The sequence below is a fragment of the Zootoca vivipara genome, chromosome 12 (genome assembly GCF_965207765.1).
Source record: "Zootoca vivipara chromosome 12, rZooViv2.hap1.1, whole genome shotgun sequence".
NCBI lineage: Eukaryota > Metazoa > Chordata > Lepidosauria > Squamata > Lacertidae > Zootoca > Zootoca vivipara.
In genome coordinates, this window is record NC_142595.1 from 51,928,677 (window position 1) to 51,940,233 (window position 11,557).

Sequence of the window (11,557 nt, forward strand, 5' to 3'; positions counted from 1 at the left end):
ACAACAGAATACGCCGCCAAGGCTCATACAAGCTTTCCAAGTACCTGGGTAGGCTTGTTAAAACAAGAATGCCTTCAGCAGGCAGTGGGAAAAGTGCAGCAACGGCCCGATATCAATAGGCAGGGAGTTCCAAAGTACCTCTGCCGCCACAGTAAAGGATTGGCTTCTTACAGGTGTGGCGCGGGCGTTGTGCCAATTCCACCGATCGAAGCGGTCGAGCGGGCACATATGGCACATAGGCAAACTCGGCCCTCTGGATGTTTTGGGACTACAACTCCCATCACCCCTAGCTAACAGGACCAGTGGTCAGGGACGATGGGAATTGTAGTCTCAAAACATATGGAGGGCCGCGTTTGCCTATGCCTGCGCAAGGTAATCTGGTAGATCTCTGTCAGCAATTGTGCTGCAGCGTTCTGCACTGACGGCCGGTTCTGGATCAAGCACAAGGGATGCCCCACGGAGAGCACATTGCAGTAGTCCAACTTTAAAATAACCGGCGCATGAACTACTGCGGCCAGGCTCTCTCTCGGTGGCAGCCAAACCGACTGCAACGGGGGGGGGGGGCAAGAGGCAAACTGTTTGATGGGGAGGGGGGCACTTCAGAGCCAGTACCATCTACATGGGTAGATTTTTAAAAAGAAATAAATTAAAATTTCTGCTGCTCTCGTGCATGGGAAAACTTGCACCTCGGAAAGAGATTAGGGGAGAAAATTCGCCCCATGGCAGTCATCAGATTTCGGGGACACAGGGAGGGTGGATGGGGAAAGCCTAACTAAAGGGGTTGGCAGATCAATGCGGGCCAGAAACTTTGGGAAGGGGTTCTGCCAAAAATGCTCGCGTGGGGAACGAAGCCCACAAGGAAAAATCAGTGCGATCGCTCTGGCAAAATAAATAAACAAACCACCCTCTTATTGTTTTTCACTGCCCAGCCTTGTGAAGAGTCACATTTCGGTTGGCGCAACCGAGGCCCTGCCCTGGTAGGGACTTTGGAATTTGCCTGCTGTGCCCATTTCACAGCTCTTGGCGACTGAGGCAAGAGATTGAGGGCGACTGTGTGGGAACTGGCGGCAGAGGCTTGGCGGCGAACCGCAAGGCTGGCTCCTTGCCTATCTAAAAATATATCCGTGTACCTGGCAGAGCAGCGTTACAGCTCGGTCCGACACGCCCGCAAGCTTTGTACAAGGTGGAACTGTAGCGTCGAGAGGGATCCTGGGGTCATCTAGTCCAACCCGCTGCAATCACACAAATGTCGCTCAGGCACCTCTCTAAGAGGCGCCCCATCCGTCCATCCCCCCAGAAGGCAGGGATATGGGGACTCCCGGGGGGGGGAATGTGTGGGTCAGCTGCAAGGGGGCAGCGGCAGAACTAGGCCTCTGACCCGGGAGAGGCTGGATTTCATTGCGTTTCCTGCCTGGCTCCAGCCATCCTGAATGAAACAATTCCCTGCCCTTTCCTTTCTGGCAGAAGCCGACACAATTGGGCCGAGAAGATGATGAATCCGGAAATGCAGTTTGGAGGGGGGAGGCGGTGTGGGGGGGGGGGGAGAGATTGTGTCTGTGCTGGCAAGGGACACACGCAGACACAGGAGGTGGGGTGGGGGAGACCAGCCGTTCTTTCGGAAGGCAGTGTGGCGTAATGGTTAGAGCAGCGGGCTAGGACCTGGGAGGAGAGCGGGGTTCGAATCCCCGCTCAGCCATGAAGCTCACTGGGTGAGCTTGGGCCGATCTCATAGCCTCACCTACCTCACAGGGTTGTTGTGAGGGTGAAATGGGGGGTGGGGGCCAGGAATAGAACCTTGAACGGCACCTTGAAATCCTTGGGAGATAAAACTGGCAGGACAGAAGATAGTGTTTGTTTATGTTGGCTGTTACATTGGACTGGACGACGTGAATATTAGTTTTATATAGTGGAGAGATGAATAATATTTTCTCTCTCTCTCTTTTTACCTCTTTTCTACTCTTCTTTCTTTCCTTTATTTCTCTATTCCTTTCTCCTCCTCCCCTTTTTATTTTTTAGCACAACTAGATCAAAGCCTTCGTTTGGATTTTTTAAAAAAGGGAAAAGTTATGAAGTTTTGCATTTCCCCCTCTATAAACATTAATAAAAATTATTATTATTATTATTATTATTATTATTATTATTATTAAAAAGGAAGATAAGCTATATATAAATGTAATAAACAATAAAATACCAATTTTATTTGTTTAATAAATACCCCACAGCCTAGATAGGAACCAGGGATTGAGTCTGGCCCACGCCAAGCCCTCAGACCCGCATAAGGACATCGGAAGGGACTGCTGGATGAGGCCAATGATTGGTGGCCATCATTGCTGCCTCTTGTGGCAGGGAGTTCCACAGCTCACGCTGCCTCTGTTGTGGCTGGTAGCCCTTGATCTTCTCCATGAATTTGCCTGATGTTCTTCTAAAGCCAACCGAAAATTGGTGGCCAGCATTCATTTACGAGAGGAGGAGAACGTTCCTCTCTCCACTTTCTCCAGGCCAGGCTTAATTTCATAAACTTCCGCCATGTGGCCTCTTACTCATCTTTCCCCTGAGCTTAAAAGCCCCAAGCGCTGTGTCCATTTGCCCTTTCCTTCACCTTTCCCAACGCCACAATATCCTTTTTGAGGAGAGGCGACCAGAACAGCTTCCCCCAGGTCGAGCTCTGTGTCCTCAAGCCCTCCAGCCAACAAAAGAACCTCAGGAGAGCTCTGCAGGATCAGGCCAGTGGCCCAACTAGTCCAGCACCCTCATTTCCAAGAGCACCCCTTAAAACCTGGGAATCTGGATAGACTGCTCCTGCAGCTGGAAGCTCTATCAGAACACAGGAAGAGCTTGGCTGGTGAAACTGGTTCCCGGTCGCTCCGGAATGTAAAGGACCAAGCCAAGCAGTCCAAATGAGGAGAAAGGAGGATTCGCACTCGGCTTCCCGGCGGAATGATCTTCAGAACAGGCTGCCTCCATAGAAGTGTCCAAGCAGAGAGGTGGGGGGGCCTAACAGGGGTGCCCTATAGCAGTAGGAGCGAGCTGAATTTTCCCAGCTTTCAAATTCCCAAAATGAGGGGTGGTAAAATGTCGTAACACGAATCGGGAATTCAAAAGGTTAAATTGGTTAAATTAATATGATTTAGTTTTGCTTGGTAGGTAAAACGGCGTGGAAAATGGCATAAAATAGTTTAAAAAATGATTGCCAAGTGTTTGCATTCACATTATTATTATTATTATTATTATTATTATTATTATTCGGCATTACCTGATATTTCCAGAAAGTAAATTAAAATGCTTTAGTTTTCCAAGAGCCATTTACTATGTGCTTCTTCATCAAACGTGGACATTGTCCAATCACAAAAATTGTAGCAGGTTTGAATTCCACACACCCAAAGACCTATTTTTAAGACCTTGCATTGAATAAAATTGCAAAAAAAAAAAAAATTCACCCCCCGCCCCAAATGGCACCCCCTACTATTGCAGTAGGTTGGCCAAGGCTCTTTCTGGTGATGTAACAGGTGAAGAGCGGCTTTCCTCTGAGCATGTGCAAAGTTCGCCCCCGCCACCCGCCTCCTGCTCCACTAAGCAACCACACTGAGCTTCAGGGAAAGCAATAATTAGTGTTTATATAGTATCTCCTATGTGTTATCACACATGTCATCTTGCAATAGACACGTCTCGGTATTCCCAGGCCCTGTTTTTTGGGAATGTCTCACTCCTGTTTTCTCAGGCGGAAGCCGGAATTGGAGATGGCTGCCCTTGAGTGAGTTCCCAGCAGCAAAGGGAGGAGCAGAACAAGGCTCACAGCTCACACTGCTAACCATAAACCATAGGAACCATAAGGAGCCAGACGGTTGGGTCTCTTATCTATCTCAGTATTATCTAAAGGGAACAAGATTCTAGTCCTCATGGCTGCAAACAAATGAACAGGAGTCTTGGGAATGAAACCTACACTGACTGGCAGCAGCGACTTGCCTGGGGATTCGAACTGGGGTCTCTCCCAGACCTACCTGCGTCTTCAGGTAGGTCTGGGAGAGACCCCAGTTCGAATCCCCTGGAAAGTCAGGGATTGGACCTTGGACCTTCTGCATGCCAGGCAGGTGTTCTGCTACTGAGCCCTTGCCTAAAACAGAAGGTTGCCAGGTTTAGAGAACGGGTGTAATTTAATAAATAACCTCACTTTTATCTATCTCTCTGTCTAAATTCAGCACCAGCAGGGGAAACTGAGGCTAAGTCTGCGGCAGATGCGGGACTCGAATCCAAACCAAGAGGTTCCTGGTTCTCAATCCTCTGAGCCATTTCAGCTATCGGTTAAGTGAAACTGCTGGTGTGCGCACAAATAATAAGTCTGCTTCGTTTCTGAAAGAAGTCTCCTCCGATCACAGCTGTGTTGCCGTTCCTCCACGGTGACTGGGCAGCACTCCCTACGTGCTCAGAGGCACCCTTGACTTTACCAGGGAAATTGGTTCAGTGGCCAACCTTACCGCAAACAAATTTATTTATTTGGCCTGCTTATTCCGCATTAATCTTGATTCGCTTGCTCAGCGCTTACGCGGTGGTTAGACTCTTGGACTTTTGTCGAGCGCTAGCAGGGTGTGCCTACCTCTGCCTGGGAATGTTTAGAAACCAAAAAATATTGTGATATTCGAATGGATAGTGCAATTTTTAAGTTCGGACGCACCGAAAAATGGCGCCTGGCATTGACGCGTCAATGAAATCTACCCCCTTCAGGAAAACTCATTGGCGAGGATTTGGAGACAATATCTTAAGAGGCGGCCGAACTTATCCCAAAACAAGGGCAAAGTCACACCAAAGTAACGCTTCAGTCCGCCATCTTGATTCAAAATGGCAGCCGGCCAAAACACAAGAAAACAAGTGTTCCAAAATATAGAGAAAACTGGCTCCGATTTGTTTCGTGGGGCCGTTATGTGGCCGGGATCCTTAATCCCGATTTCCTTCGTGGGGCGTTCACACACAATCCCATTCACCTCACTAGATATCCAGGAGTCTTATGAGAGAGCGAGGAAAAAACTTTTCTCTACCCACTGAACGCATTTCCTCCTCGCTTCCTGAACAGTAAAAAAAACACACACACTTTTTTCTTTTAAAAAAATAATGAATTTATTGAATCCACTTTAACCGCACTGGTATGCGCATGGACGCCTGACGCAAAATGTGGCCTTCCTATATCTCCGCCCCCCCCCCCGTTAACTAAATAATGGTGAATTATCCAGCCCGCTAGCCCCACCACCTCTTTCAGAGACCCCTCTGTGCCCCCCCCAGAACTTGGCGGAAAAAAATCCAGCCATTATGGAAGGTCACCAGCCAGAAAAACTCTGGCCGGCCTGGCAGTAGTTTGCTCTCCACCCCGTTGCCCTCTGGGTTATCTGGCCTGGCCAGCTGCAATCGGCCTCCTGTGGGTCAGCCGTGGGTCAGGAAACAGAAGGGGCATTGCTAGCCTACGATGACCAAACACAAGCCATTTTTTTGGGGGGGAGAGATATCACAATTGTTTCACGGGAACCAGAGGTGATTAAAAATAGCCAGCGGGGTGCTTCCTACTGGAAAAAGGCACAGATTCCATAGAATTGTAGGGTTGGAAGTTACCCCCAAAGGTCATCCAGCCCAACCCACCGCAATGGCAGCAAACCTTGCTCGAACCCACGGCCCTGAGATTATTAAGAGACAAAAGCAAAAAAAGTCCAGAGTCCTCCAATGTGGAAGGAGAGCTGGCTGAGGGAGCCTCGGCCTGGGGGAGATTCGTTGGGTTAGAACAGGCTTCGCCAACCTGGCGCCCCCCCCCCGAGGTTTCGTACTACAACTCCCAACAGAGGGGCACCAGGTTGGCCAAGCCTGGAGTAGAAAGAGGGTTGCACAACTCTGGAGACCGGATTTCTTGGGGGGTCGGGCTCTGGATTTGAGCCCTACGTAAGTAGCAGGATGCCCTTTATAAGAAGACATGTGGGAAGCAGGAGGGGTGTGGGTGGGTTTTTAGGCAGTTGTGGGGGGGACGACGCAGAGCCTGATTTTGATCACATTATTTAGAATAGACCCCCCTCTTCTTCTCCCCCCCAAGAGAGGTGGATGGGGGGGGGTGTCCGCCTGACTTTCAGCAGCCCAGTGTCCGTCCCCCCCCCGCACCCAGATCCATTTCCCTGCTCTCGAGGGTCTTAAATATCATCCCGGAGAAAAGATAAATGGAGATATTAAAAACACGCAGCGATGCCCAACAGATGAAGACCATCTGGGCCGGTGTGTTGGAGGGGGGCAAGCGCCCCCCTCTCCATCCAGGATCCATTTCTCTTTCCTGCCCCCCCCAAACCACCCCACACTTTTCCATCCCGTCAGCAGAGCAGCTCACCAGGCCTCTTCCTCCCCCCCAAAAAACCCTAGCACACAAAGGGGTTCGCTATCGGTACCCTTAAATCTTAACAGAGGGCCCCCCCCTCCCTCATCCTTCCTCTTTTATCTCATGTCAGGAAGTGGGGAGGGGGGGCACGATCCCCTCCAAGTCCGGATGCGGGGTAGAAATTTATCGGGGTGATGTGGGGTGGAGTGGGGAGTGAGGCCGGCGTAATTCGAAACAGGCTGCGTTTTTTATGGAGCACTCAAAACTGGCCAGTCGGAGATCGCCGTCTCCCCCCCCCCAACCTAAAAAAAAAATTCCTCGAAAAACACTCAAATATCCACCCCCCCCCTTTCCTGGACATTGCTGTCTGGAATCAATTTGTGTTTGGAGGTATGAGGCCTACCCCGGTTTTCCCGGCCAAAGAGGCCTAAAAGAAAATGGCGGGGGATCTGAACAAACGGCAACCCCCCCCATCTCCCCATTCGCGTGGGTGCCACCGGGATTTAGGGTTGCTAGGCGCTGGACGGCACAGAAGCTCACTCGGTAGAGCATGGGACTGAGGGTGGCGGGTTTGAGTCCCACGTTGGGCAAAAGATTGGGGTTGGATTGGATGACCTTCAGGGGTCCCATCCACCTCTACAATCCTGTGATGCCAGGAGCGCCTCCAAAGGTGGTGGGATCTCCTTCGATGGAGGTTTTTAAGCAGGGGGGGTTGGGATAGATGGCCCTGGGGTGTCCCTTCCTGGCTCTGAGCTCCCCCACCGCATCTCCTTTAGCCCCGTTGATTCTCTCAGGAGGCGCTTGGGCCTTGTCACCATCTTTAACTCGCCAGCTTTTGGCCCCTAAATCCTATGGGGATTTATGGACACCCAGCTCCCCCCTACCCACCCGAGGGGACCCCAAAAGCCCCTCTCTCCCCTCAACCCTTGCCGTGCCAACACAATGCAATGCTCAGTTCCCCCCACCAAGCTGGAAATATTCCTTGTTTGGACTCTCATTCCTTTTAGGAAGCCATGGGTGGGAACCCAGCCAGGAAATTACACCTCTTTTCCTCCCATTGGCATCTTGTCCAGGCACCAAAGCAGATTCTTACAGACAACCCCCCCCCCCCCGACATTGAAGCGACTCCTTTGTAAACAGAGAAGCAGAAGAGGGGCTCAGGGGTGCTTGCAGGCCGCGCAATCTCTCCCCGCCTGGTTAAGCCCAGGGAAAGGAACTCTGCGTGTGCACAAAGACACTCCTAGAATGGAAGCGTTGGATGGGGGACTGCCCAAAGGTCATCCAGTCCAACCCACTGCAAGGCGCAAATCGTGGCTAAAGATTCCCCGGCAGCTGACCACCTGACCTCTCCAAGGAAGGAGAGCCCGCCAATTTCTTCCCGATGTTGAGTCCGAATCTCCTTTAATTCAATGGTTCGAGTCCTGCTCTCTGATGCCCGTACGAAGACTAGAAGCAAAACCCAAGCACAAGGGCAGCCCTCTTCCCTGCTTGTGACTGGAAAGGACAAAAAGAGACCTTCGCACAGCGCCTAGTTAGACTGCGGAACTCCCTCCCACAGGAGGCAGCGCTGGACATCAGTTTGGATGGCAAGAGTATAAGAGACAAATTTATGGGCTATGGGTGGCTACTCACCACAGCTGCTGTATACAACAACAACAACAACAACAACAACAACAACAACAACAAAACAACAACAACAACAACAACAAAAATAAATAAATAATTGTGTAATTTATACCTTGCCCATCTGGCTGGGTTTCCCCAACCAATCTGGGTGGCTTACAGAATATATGAAACATAATAAAGCGTCAAGCCCATATATGAAACATAATAAAGTGTGTTTTATTTTTTTGTTGGAAGCCGCCCAGAGTGGCTGGGGAGACCCGGCCAGATGGGTGGGGTATGAATAATAAATTATTAGTATTAGTATTATTATAACTATACCTGCACCATCAGAGGCGTTAGAACAGGCATCCCCAAACTTCGGCCCTCCAGATGTTTTGGCCTACAACTCCCATGATCCCTAGCTAACAGGACCAGTGGTCAGGGATGATGGGAATTGTAGTCCAAAACATCTGGAGGGCCGAAGTTTGGGAATGCCTGCGTTATACCTTTGAACACCAGTTACTGGAAATCACAAGCGGGGTGAGTGCGGCTCTCACACTCAGGTCCCGCTTTTCGATTTCCCATCATGGGCATCTGGTCGGCTACTCTGGACAAGATGGAGCCGCTTTGACCGGATCCAGCAGCCCAGGTTCTTGTTGTTTGTTGTTTAGTCTTTTAGTCGTGTCCGACTCTTCGTGACCCCATGGACCAGAGCACGCCAGGCACTCCTGTCTTCCACTGCCTCCCGCAGTTTGGTCAAACTCATGTTCATAGCTTCGAGAACACTGTCCAACCATCTTGTCCTCTGTCGTCCCCTTCTCCTAGTGCCCTCCATCTTTCCCAACATCAGGGTCTTTTCCAAAGATTCCTCTCTTCTCATGAGGTGGCCAAAGTATTGGAGCCTCAGCTTCAGGATCTGTCCTTCCAGTGAGCACTCGAGGCTGATTTCCTTAATAATATCATTAATCTTTAGTTGTAATAACGTAATAATAATAATAATAATAATAATAATAATAATAATAATAGATTGAAACGCAAACCACCTTCCCAAGAAGTGTTGCCATTTAAACTGCAAGTGTGGAGAAGGAACCCCAACAAATAAAAGCGAAGGAGTAACCACCCTCTTCTTGATGGCTTCCCTTGTCCCCTGACTTGTTGTTGTTGAGTCATTTAGTCGTGTCCGACTCTTCGTGACCCCATGGACCAGAGCACGCCAGGCACTCCTGTCTTGCACTGCCTCCCGCAGTTTGGTCAGACTCATGTTCGTAGCTTCGAAAACACTGTCCAACCATCTCACCCTCTGTCGTCCCCTTCTCCTTGAAAGACTCATCAGGGTCTTTTACAGGGAGTCTTCTCTTCTCATGAGGTGGCCAAAGTCTTGGAGCCTCAGCTTCAGGATCTGTCCTTCCAGTGAGCACTCAGGGCTGATTTGCTTCAGAATGGATAGGTTTGATCTTCTTGCAGTCCATGGGACTATCAAGAGTCTCCTCCAGCACCAGAATTCAAAAGCATCAATTCTTCGGCGATCAGCCTTCTTGATGGTCCAGCTCTCACTTCCATACATCACTACTGGGAAAACCATAGCTTTCCCCTGACTTACTCTATGCAAATCTGTTGCAAGCAAGCTTTGTTATTGCTTCGTATCACTGGAGCGAGAATTCTCCACACATCACATGTTCGGTTTTTTGTTCCAGTTTTTATTATGTACTAGCTGGCCCTGCCACGCGTTGCTGTGCCTCAGTCTGTTAAATGGAGCCTCAGAGTCCCCCTTCAGACTCCCCTCACCTTCAGAGTCCCCCTGTTTTACATCCCGGCCCCTCCTCCCACCCCGGCTCATCCCTGTGATTGGCCCCACCCTGTCTGGACCCATGACCTATCCCGCCCCCTCCTCCTCCCATCCCCCACCCGACGAGCCCCCACCTCCACTCAGCCCAGTCTGGGAAGCTGAGCCGAGATGCTGTGGAGAGGGAAGTTTTTATAGGTGCAGTACCAGTGTAGCCGTCGCTAGAGGGCGCTATTTGGCAATCCCCTCCTGTGCTCCCAGCACGCACTTTCGTCTGAGTGGGGAGGTTTTGAACACAGGGTTTGGGGTTTTTTACGTTGCACAGGTGTGACATCTGTCTTTGAAAACAGAATGGTCTTGCTCTCGTAGTCACATTTGACTTTGTGTCCAAATTTGAACGCAATCGGTCAAGCAGTTCCATTGAACATAGGAGAGGAACACACATGCCCAGTTTACATTTATATATACAGTATATAGATTCTACGTTTTTACAGCATCTTATATTTTTTATGCTGAGAACTTTGGACAAAGGGTGGGATGCAAATTTAATAAATAACAATCATAATTGCAGGGGGTTGGACTAGATGACCTCTGGGTGTATCATCTAACTATACAAATCTACAATTCTATGAAATACCCCAGCAAATTCCAGCAGGTGGTGTTTGCTCCTCCTGCTCTGAAAAAGGCCCAGAATGCCGCTTCCTCGAATTCAACCCTATGAACATTTATGGGGAATGAACCCCATAAGAATAAATTGAGAAAAGATGGTTAGGATGAGGCGGCAGGGATTTCAGCTCAGGGACAGAATTGGCCGGATCTTTTGGCCAGCTCTGGAGAGTCCTAACGCCCTTCCTCAGGGGACCCAGGAATCCTGCTCTGAGACAGGAGACATAACACATACTGTACACTCGACCAAACACAAGAGTTTTCTATCTCGGCTGCTGGCAGAAACAGGGGAAGCCGGCTGACTGGTGGGGAAGCCCTGTGCTATCATTTCTGACAGTCAGCAAAATCTATTATTTGGCTGCTTCCATTATATATCTCCCCTGCAGACCTCGCCTGTTCCCATCCACCCAGCGCTCAGGAAATTCCTGCACCCGCTGCCAGGCATTCATCTGCGGTGGGTTATTGTTCTGCCACCAACTGCAGCGGAAACCTTTATCACGGAGGAGAGGGCAGATCTATTCGTGCAAAAAAAGGGATTTTTCGGAGGCTCTTTGGATGAAGACTCAGCGCTGCTTGCCGCCGCTCCTTCGATCTCCCCACTTCCTGCGGCTGCTCCCATTTTACAGATGAAGGGGCCTGAAAACTGAGTCCGGCCGACAGAGGGAACTCCAAGGCTTCAGTCGGAAGCGGTGCTGTGCCAGGATCCTTGACCGCATCCACCAGCGGTTCTTCAAATCCCAGGCCCAGTGGTCAGGGATGATGGGAGTTGTAGTCCAAAACATACATGGAGGGCAGCAGGCTGGCTTCCCCAGGGAGCGAATTTTGCACCAGGCAATAAATTGGAATGACGCTTTATCATGTCATAGCTAAAAGGACAAACCCCTCGAGTTTTGTTTTGGTTTTTCCGGGACCGGGGAGATTAAAAGGCAACTGGTTTTCCACCGATAGCCTTATTACAATTCTTCCGCTGCATATAATATATGGCACATATATAAAATCTCACTCTTGAATAAGGAAAGGTTCAACTGCGACAAGATTCAGATATATGCAGCGTCTTTAAATCTTGCTGGGCATGTTCCCACTGACCTCAGTGGTACCTCTAGAAAAAGATGGGGGGGGATATTTTGTTAAAACAACTTTTCCTGATTTGCATAGGGCAGCCTAAA